The 13,992-nt window shown below is 41.6% G+C and overlaps 1 long non-coding RNA gene across 1 annotated transcript in view; it reads left to right on the top strand.

Annotated features, from left to right (window-relative positions):
- Nucleotides 1-1,641: 1,641 nt before the first annotated feature.
- The window catches only part of LOC141417533 (uncharacterized), a 32,031-nt gene continuing 19,680 nt past the window's right edge, over nt 1,642-13,992 (top strand). Inside the window, exons 1-2 of the long non-coding RNA XR_012442173.1 lie at nt 1,642-1,762; nt 11,254-11,370. This is a non-coding gene — a long non-coding RNA (uncharacterized lncRNA). The remainder of the gene's footprint in view (nt 1,763-11,253; nt 11,371-13,992) is intronic.

Genomic DNA, 13,992 nt, shown 5'->3' with positions numbered 1-13,992 from the left:
TTTCTTCCTTCTTCTTTTCCTTCTTTCTTTCCTTCTCTCTCTTTCTCCTTCTTCTTTTCCTTCCTTCTACTTTTCCTTCCTTCCTTCCTTCTCTCTCTTTCTCTCCCTCCCTTCTCCTTTTTTCTCTCCCTCCTCCCTCCTTCCTTCCTTCCTTCATTCCTTCCTCATAGTTTCCCTATGTAGTCCAGGCTGGCCTCAAACTCACAGTGCTCCTGCCTCAGCCTCCTGAATGCTGGGTTTATAGACATGCACTATTATGCTTGAAGTTCTTTCTAATGAACTCTTTGGATGAGGTCAATGTTGCTGATCCATTGACACCCTTTTGAGTAGCAAAGAATTTTTTTTTTACACCATGGAGAATGGAAGTATATTCTCAGTATTAATCTTCCTGCCATTGTTTTTGGGCAGCTTCTCTTTGGTAAGCTTGTCTCATCCTCAAACAAACACTAAGAAATTCAAACACCAATTATCAATGTCATTGTACCATTCCTTGGAAGGAGTAGGTTTAAGGGCAACAATTATGTATTTCTGAAATTATAATGGCTAAGATTCCTTGACACTAATGAGACCTGGATTGAATCCTGGCTTGCTCACTATAGAGGTATGCAAACTCAGAGGAGTCACCTGTTCTCTATAAATCTAATTTCCTCAACTGTACAGGCTAAAGGTAATAGCATGTTAACTAGTTAATATTAGTTATTATCATTATAGGTTATGAAATAATTGATACATATCAGAATTCATAAGCTGGAAGCTGATAAACTAGATCTGGCCTCCCCCTGGTGGGTTTTGTTTGGCCTGTGCAGTGTTTTAAATAACACCAAGTTAGTTGCCAATATTTTAAAATTGGGAAATTTCACATAAAAATCTGAATTGGGGGCTTATATTGAAAAATCATCAGCTCTGGCAAACTTGGCCTGCATTGCATGCTTGGTAACAGTGGTGGGGCTGAGTGAGGCTGGCAACTTTCCATGGGGTCTACACCCCCAGTGCACTGTCATCCAGTCTTTTCTTTCTGGTACCTCTTCTTGTGGACACCATATTCTTGAGTTCCCACACTTAGAGGGTTCTTCTGACTCTAGGATTCTAGTTTTGGCACACTTATGTGTACTAAGGGTTTCTGGAACTCAGTAAGTAAATTTAAAGATTACCTTGCCAACAATGCTTCTACTGCCTAAATGAAAAAAGTCTGGTAGCCTCTTCTTTGAGACCCAACACAGCAGTTGCCTTTGTTGTTCTCAGCAGTTCCTCTGGGGACCAAAACCTGCTGGCTCTAGAAAGTCTCCATCATTTATAGGTCATCTCAGTAGTGTGGTGTCTCCCTGAAGTATAAGATGCTCAGGACCTTGGCCTTGCAGTTTGGGTAGGTGTTTCCCGTGCCCTGTGCTGACATCTGGGTGATTTATGAATCTCATTACCCTTTGTTGGACTCTAGCTTTTTTAAGTCTCCCGTGCTGCCTGGGCCTATCGCCCAAGAACTTTGCTCCTTGAGTCAATAGTGATGCTAGACATATGCTACTGGCTGTTGCCCAAAGGTGCTCCTGGAGTCTGTGTGGGAAGGGCCACAGTGGGAAAGACGCGCCTTTCTCTTCTATTCCCCACCCTTTCTCTCAGCTTTTAATTTTTTATGTGCTCGAGGTAGAAGCACAAATGCGGGGAGAAGACACAGCATGAAAACAAAAGCCCTGATCCCTAGTTCTCTTCTTCCCAGGATCTCCTGGACCCATGGCTTCATAGATGTCCTGTGAGTTTACCCCAGCAGGTGAGTAAGCTCTGGGCCCTGGATCTAGGTGTGTGGAGAGTTCTCAGGGTAGGGGTCTGAGAGGGAACCCCAGGTTTTTCTTGTAGATAGATCAGTTTCTTGGACACATGGTGAACAACCCTGCATGAATACTGTTCCAACCGCCACCTTCTCCTCTTGGGGTGGAGGTTTTCCTGCAGGTTGCTGGTTGTCTGGACAGTGAGAGAAGTGGGGAGGCTGTTATTGAGAGATTTAACTCTAATGGTTGTTCACATATGCATCAAATCCTCCAACTTTGCAGACAAATGAATGCATTTTGCTTTTATAGGTTTGTGTGTGGAAGTGGATAAGAGACTTGTTAAAGAAGTTTTGAAATTTCTGCTCTCCCTTCTAGACAGTGGGAATAGAGCAATGGAGAATTCTTAGAAGACCCAAGGAAAATACCCTTTTATGCAGAATCAAGCTTAAATTTAAGTTTCCTTAAATTCCCTCAGTCAGCCCAACAGAGGAGCAAAAGGAAGTCTAAACTTTCTGAAAGCTTCTTTGACATAAGACAACCCTCCCATGTGCTCATTGATCTACAGACAAAGAATGTGCTGTACTAGAAGTTGGGTTTACTGATCCTGTATGTCTGGATAGGAGTGGTCTTGTTCTCTTTAAGTATCCAGGTGTTTGGCATGATGTAGCTTCAGCTGGCTGACAGGGTCATTGAACTCAGAAGCTCAAGGCTGACACATGAAAAGTCTGCCTAGATTCTCCTGTATCTCTTGCAGACACTATAAGCTGGAGCGGGAAGGCCCTGGAGCCTCCTTGTGAACCCACGTCCCTGTAAGCCCAGGCTTCTTCATGCCAGAAACTATACCAAAGTCATCTGGGACTTCTGTCACTACAGAGTCTCAGGTGCCATCCAGATCCACTCAGCCAGAGCTCTGGAAGGAAGCCAGAGGTGACACTTTTAGCAGGCATCCAGGTGACTGTGCACTTAAGAACCAGCCGTCTCACACGTGGACTTTAAAAACTCATGCAGAGAATGTTTCTCACTGCTCAGTTTAAAACATTCTTTAATAGTATCTTTGCTCAGAGTGGAAACATTCCAGAGAGAGCAAACTAAGTACCAGGAACCTACAGGCTAAGCCCTGGAGGGGGCAGGTATGGGTCTCATAATCTCCTCATGCTGTTTCATACCTGTCAGGGCAGGTGAGTGAGAGCCTCATTACCTGGGCGCCTGCTGTGAGGGAGCCACTGTAACTGTCCCTAGATGGCCCAGCTAAGCATGAATAATTTTTTTTAAAGGCTTGACCTGGACATGCCTTGATTCCAGGTGGAACCCATTTTCACTTAAAACCATCAAATATTGGCTCTGAAGGGAATTTAAAGATCTATTCCAGAACCCCAACTTTTTTAATATATATAAATGAGGAATTATAGGTTAGAAACAGACAGAAAAGTGCTATGATGATAAATTCCTGAGTCTACATTCAAGGAAATTCATGAAGGGAGGAACTTGGGCGGAGAGCAATTATTATGAACAAAACCATTTTTACCAAATCCAGGAATGACTGGGAAGAAATGACCTCTAGTTTCCTGAGAATCCTTTCAAGGGAGGGGTGTACACCAGGCAGGGGCTGTGAAATTCCCTGTCTTCCCAGTCTTCTTTGCCAGCTGTGAGTGAACAACTTGTCCTGCTGTACTCTCTGCCTGAGCAGGAAACTTCTGGACTCTTCCCCTCAGAGATGCATTAATCCCTAGTTTGCATGTGTTATGATTTGTTTTGTAAATATTCAGTGCCAATTATGTACCAAGCTCTCCTCTAAGCTCTGGAATACATCATTAACAGTAGAAATGGGAGCAACACTCACAGATCACTATCAAATTCTAAACTTACTAAATTCTGTTTCTGAGTTTTTGTTGGCCCAGTTGCTGCCATGAGAAAAAACACTGGTGCTTTGGGAGTGGTGGGTGAAGGACTTACATCTGACATGAGGACTGAAGGCTCAAAGGAGCCTCTTGAAAGAAGTGGGACAGGGACTAGAGCATACAAAAGTCCTGAGCCTGAAGCAAACTTGGTCCTGTCTCAGGACCCAGAGAATTTGAAGGTGGAGAAGAAGACAGGAATGGACTATGGAATGTGGAAGGCACGAGTGGTGAAGGCAGTCTAAACTGTGGGGAAGTTATCTGGTTCACATTTCTGAAAGTGTTTTCTGGTTGTATGAAAGAGAATGAATATGGTGAGGTGAGAAAGGGTGCAGGAACAGCATTTAGGAGGCTACTGCAGTTATATAAGCGAGAACTGACAAGGGCTGGAGACTGGAGGAAGGATGGAGTAGAGAGAAGTGGTCAGGGACAGGATGCATTGGGGAGGAACAGCTGAAGGAGGTTGAGGACTGAGGGCTGTTTCCATGAAAACCCTTTGAAAAGTACAAAATGTGCAAGGGAAGATCAGTATTTTCTAGGCACATTTCATCATAAGCTTCATTTAGGGCAAGAACCATGAATATTGTATATACCACTGTATACTATTTGTGAGAAGAAGCTCACAATAGATGCACAGTGTACAGTGACTGCATGCATTCATGAGAGGAATGATGATCGATGTGGTGTTTCCTTTCCTAGACTAAGTTTTCAAAAACTGAGATTAATGCATAAAAATTAGCATAAAATTAAATGCTCATATCTTAAGTATTCAGTTGGATGAATTTCACCCTGGCTTTTTATGATCAGTCTAGACTAGACTAACCTATGACCTCCCATGCCTTGGCGGGGGGTGGGTGGTTTACAGTACACTTACAATCCAAGTTAGTGTCACAGCTTGTGGTGGGAGCTATTGGAGCCTTTCTGCCACTTACCATCAAGGCAGCATTGCTGATGTTATAGCATCTTCTCAAGTTCCTGCCATGCGGGCATTCCATGCAATGAAGGAGACAAGAGCGACAAGGAGTTGCTGAATTAGCAGTTCAAATTCATTCAATTTGGATTGAAGATTTATACAAGATAAAGGTTAGGGTGTCTTGAATGGTCTGGACTGGGCAAAGGAACAAGGGGGAGGTTGTAGCATGCTGGAGATACTTAGAACTTGGCTGTGGGCAAGCAATGCCTGGGTGTTCTTTTAGTCAGTGCCCGTTTGCTCCTTTCCATTGACTTGGCTGTTTTAGTTCTGTAGAGACGGGAGACAGGTAACAGATTTTTGTTCTGTAGGAATATAAATAATTTCTGTCTTATGAAAAAATTAAATAACCACAAAGCTTATGATGTATAACCCTGGAAAAATACTAACTAGTTTAGATTTTTAAGCTACTAATATTATTCTAACTTTTTTGATTAAATTGCCATAAAAACAAGCTTCTTCAAATTCTCATTGGAAGTGATTTTAGCATCTCATTGTTTCTTTTATTAATTAATGTATTGCATCAGGTCTATGACGAGTGGGTTCACTTTACACAGTGCATGTATACTGCACAATGATATTTCAATCAACCATGTAGCAAACATACTATAGTATGTACCAGAAACTCTAGCATGTAGTAGGAGGCCATCTAGGTTGGTGTGTGTACACTCAAAGACTTTTGCACAACAATGGAATTGCCTAATGATACATTTCTTCAAAATGTTCCCCTCTGCTAAGCAACTGTGGCTTATTATTTGTGACTTATTTGCATAAGAGCCAAGATTTGACTTTTTTTTGAACATGGCTTTTGTGTGACTCCTTCTTCTGAAAATATATACAGTAGACCCTTGGTATCTGCAGGTACATGGCTCCAAGGAGGCCGGCCGCGCTGGAGGAAAAACCGCGCATGCTCGGGGTGCATAGCACTCAGTGATGTTCTGCGGATGCTTAACTTAATTTCCCATACATCACCGAACCTCTGCTAAAGATATGCCACCTTTCAACAAATTGTCACCTTGTCACTTAAGCACATTCCATTTTACCTTGCTTTTTGGGCACCATTAGCTTTTGGGGAGGCAGGTTTTCACAAAATTCAGGTCAGGGAAACACTCAGCAGATCGCATAAGATTTAAACACAACTGATGATAATGTGGGACTGACTGAGAGCTTCCCTACATCCACTGAGCTGCAGAATGCTCACATGGGAAGTTAAATTTTTGTTTTTGAGATTTCTTTAAAAATTTATTATTTATTTTGACTGTGGCCAAAACTGTAATAAATCTGCAAATAAGGTGGGTGGGTTTACTATAATCTCCTGCCCTAAGTACCTCTTCTCAGAACTCCAGGTACATGAGAAGGCTGGTGCTGGCCTTTGGCCAGTCTGTCCAGCTCTGCAGAGAAGCACATCCTTTGTGGCTGCCCCTAGGGGTCCTGTCCTACCCTGCAGTCAGATCCCTGGGCAAGCTGGTGTTGGATCAGTATGTGAACCTATGCACACAGCAGGCATGTGGAGGGAGGTGGTGTTTGAAGCATGGTAGTGGGGGCACAACTGTCTGGCAGGAACAATTCCTTTAGTTTTCCATTTGACAAAGCTCTTCCAAGGGCCAGGACTGCTAGCTTCTGAGCCAGTGACTCACGCTGAATGGAAACACTTGTACAGCAGGCCCAGTTCCTATTCACCCCTGACTGGGCTGCAGTGACCCAACCAACTTGGCACTCTCTTTTACCCCTTTAATGTCAGCATGGGAACCTGAAGCGCTCTCCTCAGGGGTTTCCTGAAACATTACCCATGTGGGCCTTGCAGAGTTGCCAGGTGGGATGGAAGGAAAACAAAGGTGGCTCTTGAGGCCCCAGGAGTTGACCTTAAATCCTGACACTCCTGGGTGTGAAAAGGTCTGAGGGGACAGCCAAGCTGAGGTGAAGCCGTAAAAATCTGTGGCTTGTTAGGAAAGTAGCAAGAGTCTAGTTCTACATAAGCAATTTACTGGCCTTGGTCAGCCTGCAGCTGTATAACAAACGGCCCTTTAAAGTGCCAGAGACGTGCGGTGTCTATGAAGTAGTTGATAGAGGGGGAAATAGGAGTCATCCACATCTGGCTGAGTCCTTTAAGAGTGGAGGCAGCGGGTGGTTTGGAAGGTGTAGCAGCCAAATTCTTCTTCCTGTTGGCTGCAGGGAGTAGGAGGGGCCTAACCTACATCCCTAGAGTCTGTGGCCCATCTGTGCCATTTTGGATTGGCCTCAATTTGCTCTGTTGGGATAGGAATGAAAACTCAAATCTTTAATCTAGATTAAGTACTAAGTGCTTCATGTACATACCTCGTTTAATCTTCACAATAACCTTATAAAGTTAACATTTCTATTATTGTCATAGATAAGAGCCTTACAGGGGTTAAGCTATGAGCCAAAGGTCACACAGTTGACAAGGGGCAGACATGTACTTGGACTCTGGTCTGTGTGGCTCCCAAGCACCTTACTACTATGTTATATTTACTGCTCTGGGTAAGATTTTGAACCCAGTTGTGGAAAGATTTTAATAATACGATGGAAGGTCTGCCAAGCTTTCCTCTCCGACAGGATCGATTTTGTGAGCTTAATGAGAGCAAAAGCCCGGGCCTTACACTCCTTTACATGTACTATAGACCCCAAAAGTGCTAGGTGTGTAGGAGGTGGACAAAGAATGGTATTACTGCTGTGAACTTTCATTAGGATGTATGGAGTTCTGTTATGTGTTTGGAACAAATCCGTCATCTCAAGAGGCTACATAATGCTCAAAACAGCTTTAGAAATTCTCCTTGGAAATTGCTTTCTGAGCTCCAGGCACACAAATGTATATATTATATATTTCCCTCAATCATGGCAGGCATTACTCCTTTGAGGGTACCTTGGAATGCTATTGAAATCCAAAGGTAATTCAGAGCATGGTGAAGAGGTGAAATGTCAAATTTTTCAGTTTTGTTCAAAACCAAGTTAGTGTTTGTGTAAGGCAACAAGACTGGCAGCCTTGAATAGCTCATGAACTAACATGGCAGACATTTGTACACTAGAGGGATTTTTAACAAGGTTTTGAGAAAAGATCTTGCCTTTTCTGATCTCTGCCAACCTCACCTGCCTCACCTCAAACTTCTTTTGGATGCCTTCTCCCTGTTCCTTGTCACCTGGGGAACACATGCATGATTGCTTGCCTCTGCCTCCTTTTGTCTACCGCATCTGTCAAGCCTAAGCTAAATGCCATCTCCATGACATGATCATCTCAACTATTACTGCCCTCATGGCAGCCTAGTCTTTTCCTTCACAGCTGTCCTGACATATCCTCGACTAGTCCAGCCCCCAGCCCCAGGACCACCATACAAGTTCCATAGCTTCATCTCCCTTTTGATCACTGCTCTGCCCTCCACATTTAGCACAGTGGATACTACAGTTTGAATATGTCCCCCAAAAGTTCATATTTTGTAAATAATCTCCAAATTCATGCATTGATGGTATTTGGAGTTGGGCCTTTGGGAAATAATTGAGATTAGATAAGGTCATGAGGGTGGGGCCCTTTAAGATGGCATTGGTGACTTGATGAGAAGAAGAGAGACATGAGCTAGTAGGCTCACTCTGCCTTGCCAAGTCATGCTCTCTGCCATCTTATGATGCAACAAGAAGGCCCTCAACAGATGCCAGTGCTATGCTCTTGGATTTCCAGCCTCTGGAACCATGAGCAAAATAAACTTCTTTATAATTTATTCAGTTTCAGGTATTTTGTTAACGGTGACAGAGAGTGGACTAAGTTCATGGCTTATTTTTGCACTCACTAAATATTTTTAGAAGAAAAAATAAACAGCATCATCTAAGTTATCAGTAACCAAACCAAACTGATCTGTGTCCTCTTCTTGGGAACTGTCTTACTCTTCCAAGTCTCTTCTGGCTTCCCAGAAGCCTTCACTCTCACCTCGACCTCTGTACCCTGCCTCACCGATGTCTTCCTTCAGTCCACTTCAGTGGTTCCCCTTACCCTTCTTTGTTTTTCTAAGGTTCTGTTTTAACTTGTTTCTTTTCACATCAAATTTCATCTTCAGCTGCTCTTCAGAGCTTTAGCAGATGCATCCAGTGACTAGCTGCTCATTTCTACACCAAAGTCCATATCAAGGACCCAAGCCATTGTTTCCTTCCTGTTCTTCCTGAGTTTTTTTTTTTCCTGACATGTTTCAAAATCCATTCAGTCCCCTAAGAAACAACTAGAAATTGATTTTTGCATTCTTCTATGTTCAACTTGCCTCCAGGAGAAATTAATTCCACTTCTGGAATGTCACTTGAATCTTTAGTGTCCTATATATGCTGAGGAGAAAATTCCAAGGGAGGTCCTCATTCTTCTTAGTTGATAATTAGAACAACCTCAGAACCAACTGTCAGACTTTCCCTCAACCTTACAAGAAACCCTTCAAACTGTTAAGTGCATGATGACATTACCTGTATTGCTCTAACTTTATCTATCCCTACATCCCTGGCCATTTTTAGTCCACTTATTCTCAGTGTGTGGTCCTTGGAGCAACACTGTCAGTGTCAATACTATCAGTATCACCCGGGAGCTTGTTAAAAATGTGAATTCTTTGGTTCTACCCTGGATCTCTTGCATCAGGAACTCTGGAGTGAGGCCCAGTCACCTGTGTGTTAACCAGTCTTCCAGATGGCATGAACCCCGTGGATTAGTGGTGGCAGATTACTCATTTATCTCTGAAAATTACAATTATATCTATGTTTTGATGGCTTTGCTCATGTTTTTCATCTGAGTCGAGTAACTTTCCTCTTTTACATCCTCTCCCCCTCCACCCCCTACTGTCTCACACTCTATCCTTTCCACCATGAGGTGGCCCTGATTCTCTCAATCCAAAAGAATTGCTCTCACCTTTGAGTTTTCACTAACAATCCTCTTTGGCTATTTAGATGTGTTTTCTGTTTTATTGAGTGTTTTTCTGTCTTCCACACTGGGCTGTGAGCTCTGTGGAAACAGCATCTAAGATGTTCTTATTGCAGTAACCAAGATATAATGAGAATTTGCGGAATCAACTTGGGTAAATGTACTATTTCAGGTGAATTAGCAGACATGGGTGAGTCTTTGGGAACCTGGCCAAAGACACTGGGCATACCCCCCTGCAGAAACTTGATGTCCATATCAGATGTCCTCTGGCTTCTCTCCAGCAATTGGGTCATCCAACATTGGGAAACTTGATTTAGGAGACATACCTAGAATAACTAAACTCTCAATCTCTGAAAGTAGGATATTAGGGAAGAACAGAAGGCCGACCATTGGAAAGGTGATGAGAAGAAAGACTCAGGACCCAAGCCCATACACCCCAAACTGGCAAACTAAATAGAAACCATCTCCTCAAACCCTCAATAAAGAAAAGAAACAAAGAGCTATGGCTTTCTGATCTGCCAGGTTGGCCAATGTGGTACTGATATGGAAATGGAAATGCACTTGCAGTTATGACTCCCTTAACTAACATTCGACCCTTTATTTCTTTCTGTTGTGGACTGAACTTTATCCCCTGAAAATCCTTCTGTCGAAGGTCAACCCTCAGGGTGACAGTATCTAGAGATAGGACCTTTAAATTGGTTTTATAATAAAGAAGTTAAATAAGGTTAAATAATATCATACAGGAGGGACCCTAATCCAATATGACAGGTGTCCTTGTTAGAAGAGGACAAGACATCGGGGATGCCTGTGTACACAGGAAAGGCCATGTGAGGACAGCAAGAAGGTGAACACCTGCAAGCCAGGAAGAAAGGCCTCACCAGTCAGACTGCTTTCACTTTTTTCCCCATCCTTTTTTTTCCCACATTCCCACCTGTTCAATCTCCATCTTTCATTCTTTATAACAACAACAAAATGTTAACAGAGTAAACACTGATTTGGGGACTGAGGTTTAGAATTCTATTAGATAGCTTAGAATCAGCAAACTGGAAGGTTTGGTTTCTATGGTAACAAATCTTCCATTAGAAATCATATTTCCCAGACTTGTGCTCCATTAGCATTCTTTAGAAATACATACACGCCTATAAATATACATATATACTCACGATTACATGCCATTTGGTCAGTTTAAGAGTCTGCCCTTCCTGATCTAATTCTGGATTAGTCACTCAGTTCTTATGTGACTGGAGACTAAATGATTAAAGAATTTAAATGCATTCAACACTCCCTAACTCGATTTAGGGTCATATTTCCACTCTGCCTCTTGTGTCCTCCCTCCACCCTTGAACTTCAAGTCCCAAAAAATAGTCTCAAAAGAGAAGTCTTTTCTTGTGCCTTTAACTCAGCTATTTCAGTGATTTCCAGAATAGATACTGCTGCTTAAAGAAATAGGAAAAATATGAGAACACATGCAGTACAAATAGAAAACTTTTAGAATGAAGAGGAAATACAACCAAAATGAAATCTAATTTTCATTTTGTCGATTGATAATTTTATCCTGGTGTGTGCTAGGGTAAAGAATGCACATTGATCTACCAGAGTAACATAACGAAAAAGTAACAGTGAAGAAACTGGTGATAATTTTTTAAATGCATCTTATATAGTTTTAGTATATGTACATGATATCCATGACTGTTCTGAGATATTAATGTTACTAACTCGAATTTACAGATGCATTAAAAGATCAGAGAAGATAAAGGATATTCTCAGCATCACACTTAACCCGTAAATGGAATGGCCAGAATATGGACACCTTGCTCCACGTTAGCGAGTCTCTCTCTGGGATCGGTGAGGACTTTGATGGCTTCGTTCTCTATTTCCTTGCCAAAGGAGTACTAATTGCATGATTGTTAGATCATTTGTGTTCTGTGTCTTTGCTATTATTTCTGCAATCTGCTGTCCTGTATTATTTTTATTTTATTTTATTTTATTATTCATATGTGCATACAAGGCTTGGGTCATTTCTCCCCCCTGCCCCCACCCCCTCCCTTACCACCCACTCCGCCCCCTTCCTCTCCCCCCACCCCCTCAATACCCAGCAGAAACTATTTTGCCCTTATTTCTAATTTTGTTGTAGAGAGAGTATAAGCCATAATAGGAAGGAACAAGGGTTTTTGCTGGCTGAGATAAGGATAGCTATACAGGGAGTTGACTCACTTTAATTTCCTGTGCGTGTGTGTTACCTTCTAGGTTAATTCTTTTTGATCTCACCTTTTCTCTAGTTCCTGGTCCCCTTTTCCTATTGGCCTCAGTTGCTTTTAAGGTATCTGCTTTAGTTTCTCTGCGTTAAGGGCAACAAATGCTAACTAATTTTTTAGGTGTCTTACCTATCCTCACCCCTCCCTTGTGTGCTCTCGCTTTTATCATATGCTCAAAGTCCAATCCCCTTGTTGTGTTTGCCCTTGATCTAATATCCACATATGAGGAAGAACATATGATTTTTGGTCTTTTGGGCCAGGCTAACCTCACTCAGAATGATGTTCTCCAATTCCATCTATTTACCAGCGAATGATAACATTTCGTTCTTCTTCATGGCTGCATAAAATTCCATTGTGTATAGATACCACATTTTCTTAATCCATTTGTCGGTGGTGGGGCATCTTGGCTGTTTCCATAACTTGGCTATTGTGAATAGTGCCGCAATAAACATGGGTGTGCAGGTGCCTCTGGAGTAACCTGTGTCACAGTCTTTTGGGTATATCCCCAAGAGTGGTATTGCTGGATCAAATGGTAGATCAATGTCTAGCTTTTTAAATAGCCTCCAAATTTTTTTCCAGAGTGGTTGTACTAGCTTACATTCCCACCAACAGTATAAGAGGGTTCCTTTTTCCCCACATCCTGGCCAACACCTGTTGGTGGTGGTGTTGCTGATGCTGGCTATTCTAACAGGGGTGAGGTAGAATCTTAGTGTGGTTTTAATTTGCATTTCCTTTATTGCTAGAGATGGTGAGCATTTTTTCATGTGTTTTCTGGCCATTTGAATTTCTTCTTTTGAGAAAGTTCTGTTTAGTTCACTTGCCCATTTCTTTATTGGTTCATTAGTTTTGGGAGAATTTAGTTTTTTAAGTTCCCTGTATATGATGGTTATCAGTCCTTTGTCTGATGTATAGTTGGCAAATATTTTCTCCCACTCTGTGGGTGTTCTCTTCAGTTTAGAGACCATTTCTTTTGATGAACAGAAGTTTTTTAGTTTTATGAGGTCCCATTTATCTATGCTATCTCTTAGTTGCTGTGCTGCTGGGGTTTCATTGAGAAAGTTCTTACCTATACCTACTAACTCCAGAGTATTTCCTACTCTTTCCTGTACCAACTTTAGAGTTTGGGGTCTGATATTAAGATCCTTGATCCATTTTGAGTTAATATTGGTATTGGGTGATATACATGGATCTAGTTTCAGTGTTTTACAGACTGCTAACCAGTTTTCCCAGCAGTTTTTGTTGAAGAGGCTGCTATTTCTCCATCGTATATTTTTAGCTCCTTTGTCAAAGACAAGTTGGTTATAGTTGTTTGGCTTCATATCTGGGTCCTCTATTCTGTTCCACTGGTCTTCATGTCTGTTTTTGTGCCAGTACCATGCTGTTTTTATTATTATTGCTTTGTAATATAGTTTGAAGTCAGGTATTGTGATACTTCCTGCATTGTTCTTTTGACTGAGTATTGCCTTGGCTATTCGTGGCCTCTTGTGTTTCCATATAAATTTAACAGTAGATTTTTCAATCTCTTTAATGAATGTCATTGGAATTTTGATGGGAATTGCATTGAACATGTAGATTACTTTTGGGAGTATCGACATTTTTACTATGTTGATTCTACCAATCCATGAGCATGGGAGATCTCTCCACTTTCTATAGTCTTCCTTAATCTCTTTCTTCAGAAGTGTATAGTTTTCCTTGTAGAGGTCTTTCACATCTTTTGTTAGGTTTACACCTAGGTATTTGATTTTGTTTGACGCTATTGTAAATGGAATTGTTTTCATACATTCTTTTTCCGTTTGCTCATTGTTAGTGTATAGAAATGCTAATGATTTTTCTATGTTGATTTTATATCCTGCTACCTTGCTATAGCTATTGATGATGTCTAGAAGCTTCTGAGTAGAGTTTTTTGGGTCTTTAAGGTATAGGATCATGTCGTCTGCAAATAGGGATATTTTGACAGTTTCTTTACCTATTTGTATTCCTTTTATTCCTTCTTCTTGCCTAATTGCTCTGGCTAGGAATTCCAGTACTATGTTGAATAGGAGTGGAGATAGTGGGCATCCTTGTCTGGTTCCTGATTTTAGAGGGAACGGTTTTAATTTTTCTCCATTAAGTATAATGCTGGCTGTAGGTTTGTCATATATAGCTTTTATAATGTTGAGGAACTTTTCTTCTATTCCTAGTTTTCTTAGAGCTTTTATCATGAAATGGTGTT

This window comes from Castor canadensis, chromosome 2 (genome assembly GCF_047511655.1).
Source record: "Castor canadensis chromosome 2, mCasCan1.hap1v2, whole genome shotgun sequence".
NCBI lineage: Eukaryota > Metazoa > Chordata > Mammalia > Rodentia > Castoridae > Castor > Castor canadensis.
Note: the sequence above shows the minus strand (reverse complement) of the source record. Positions and strands in the feature narration are given on the sequence as shown.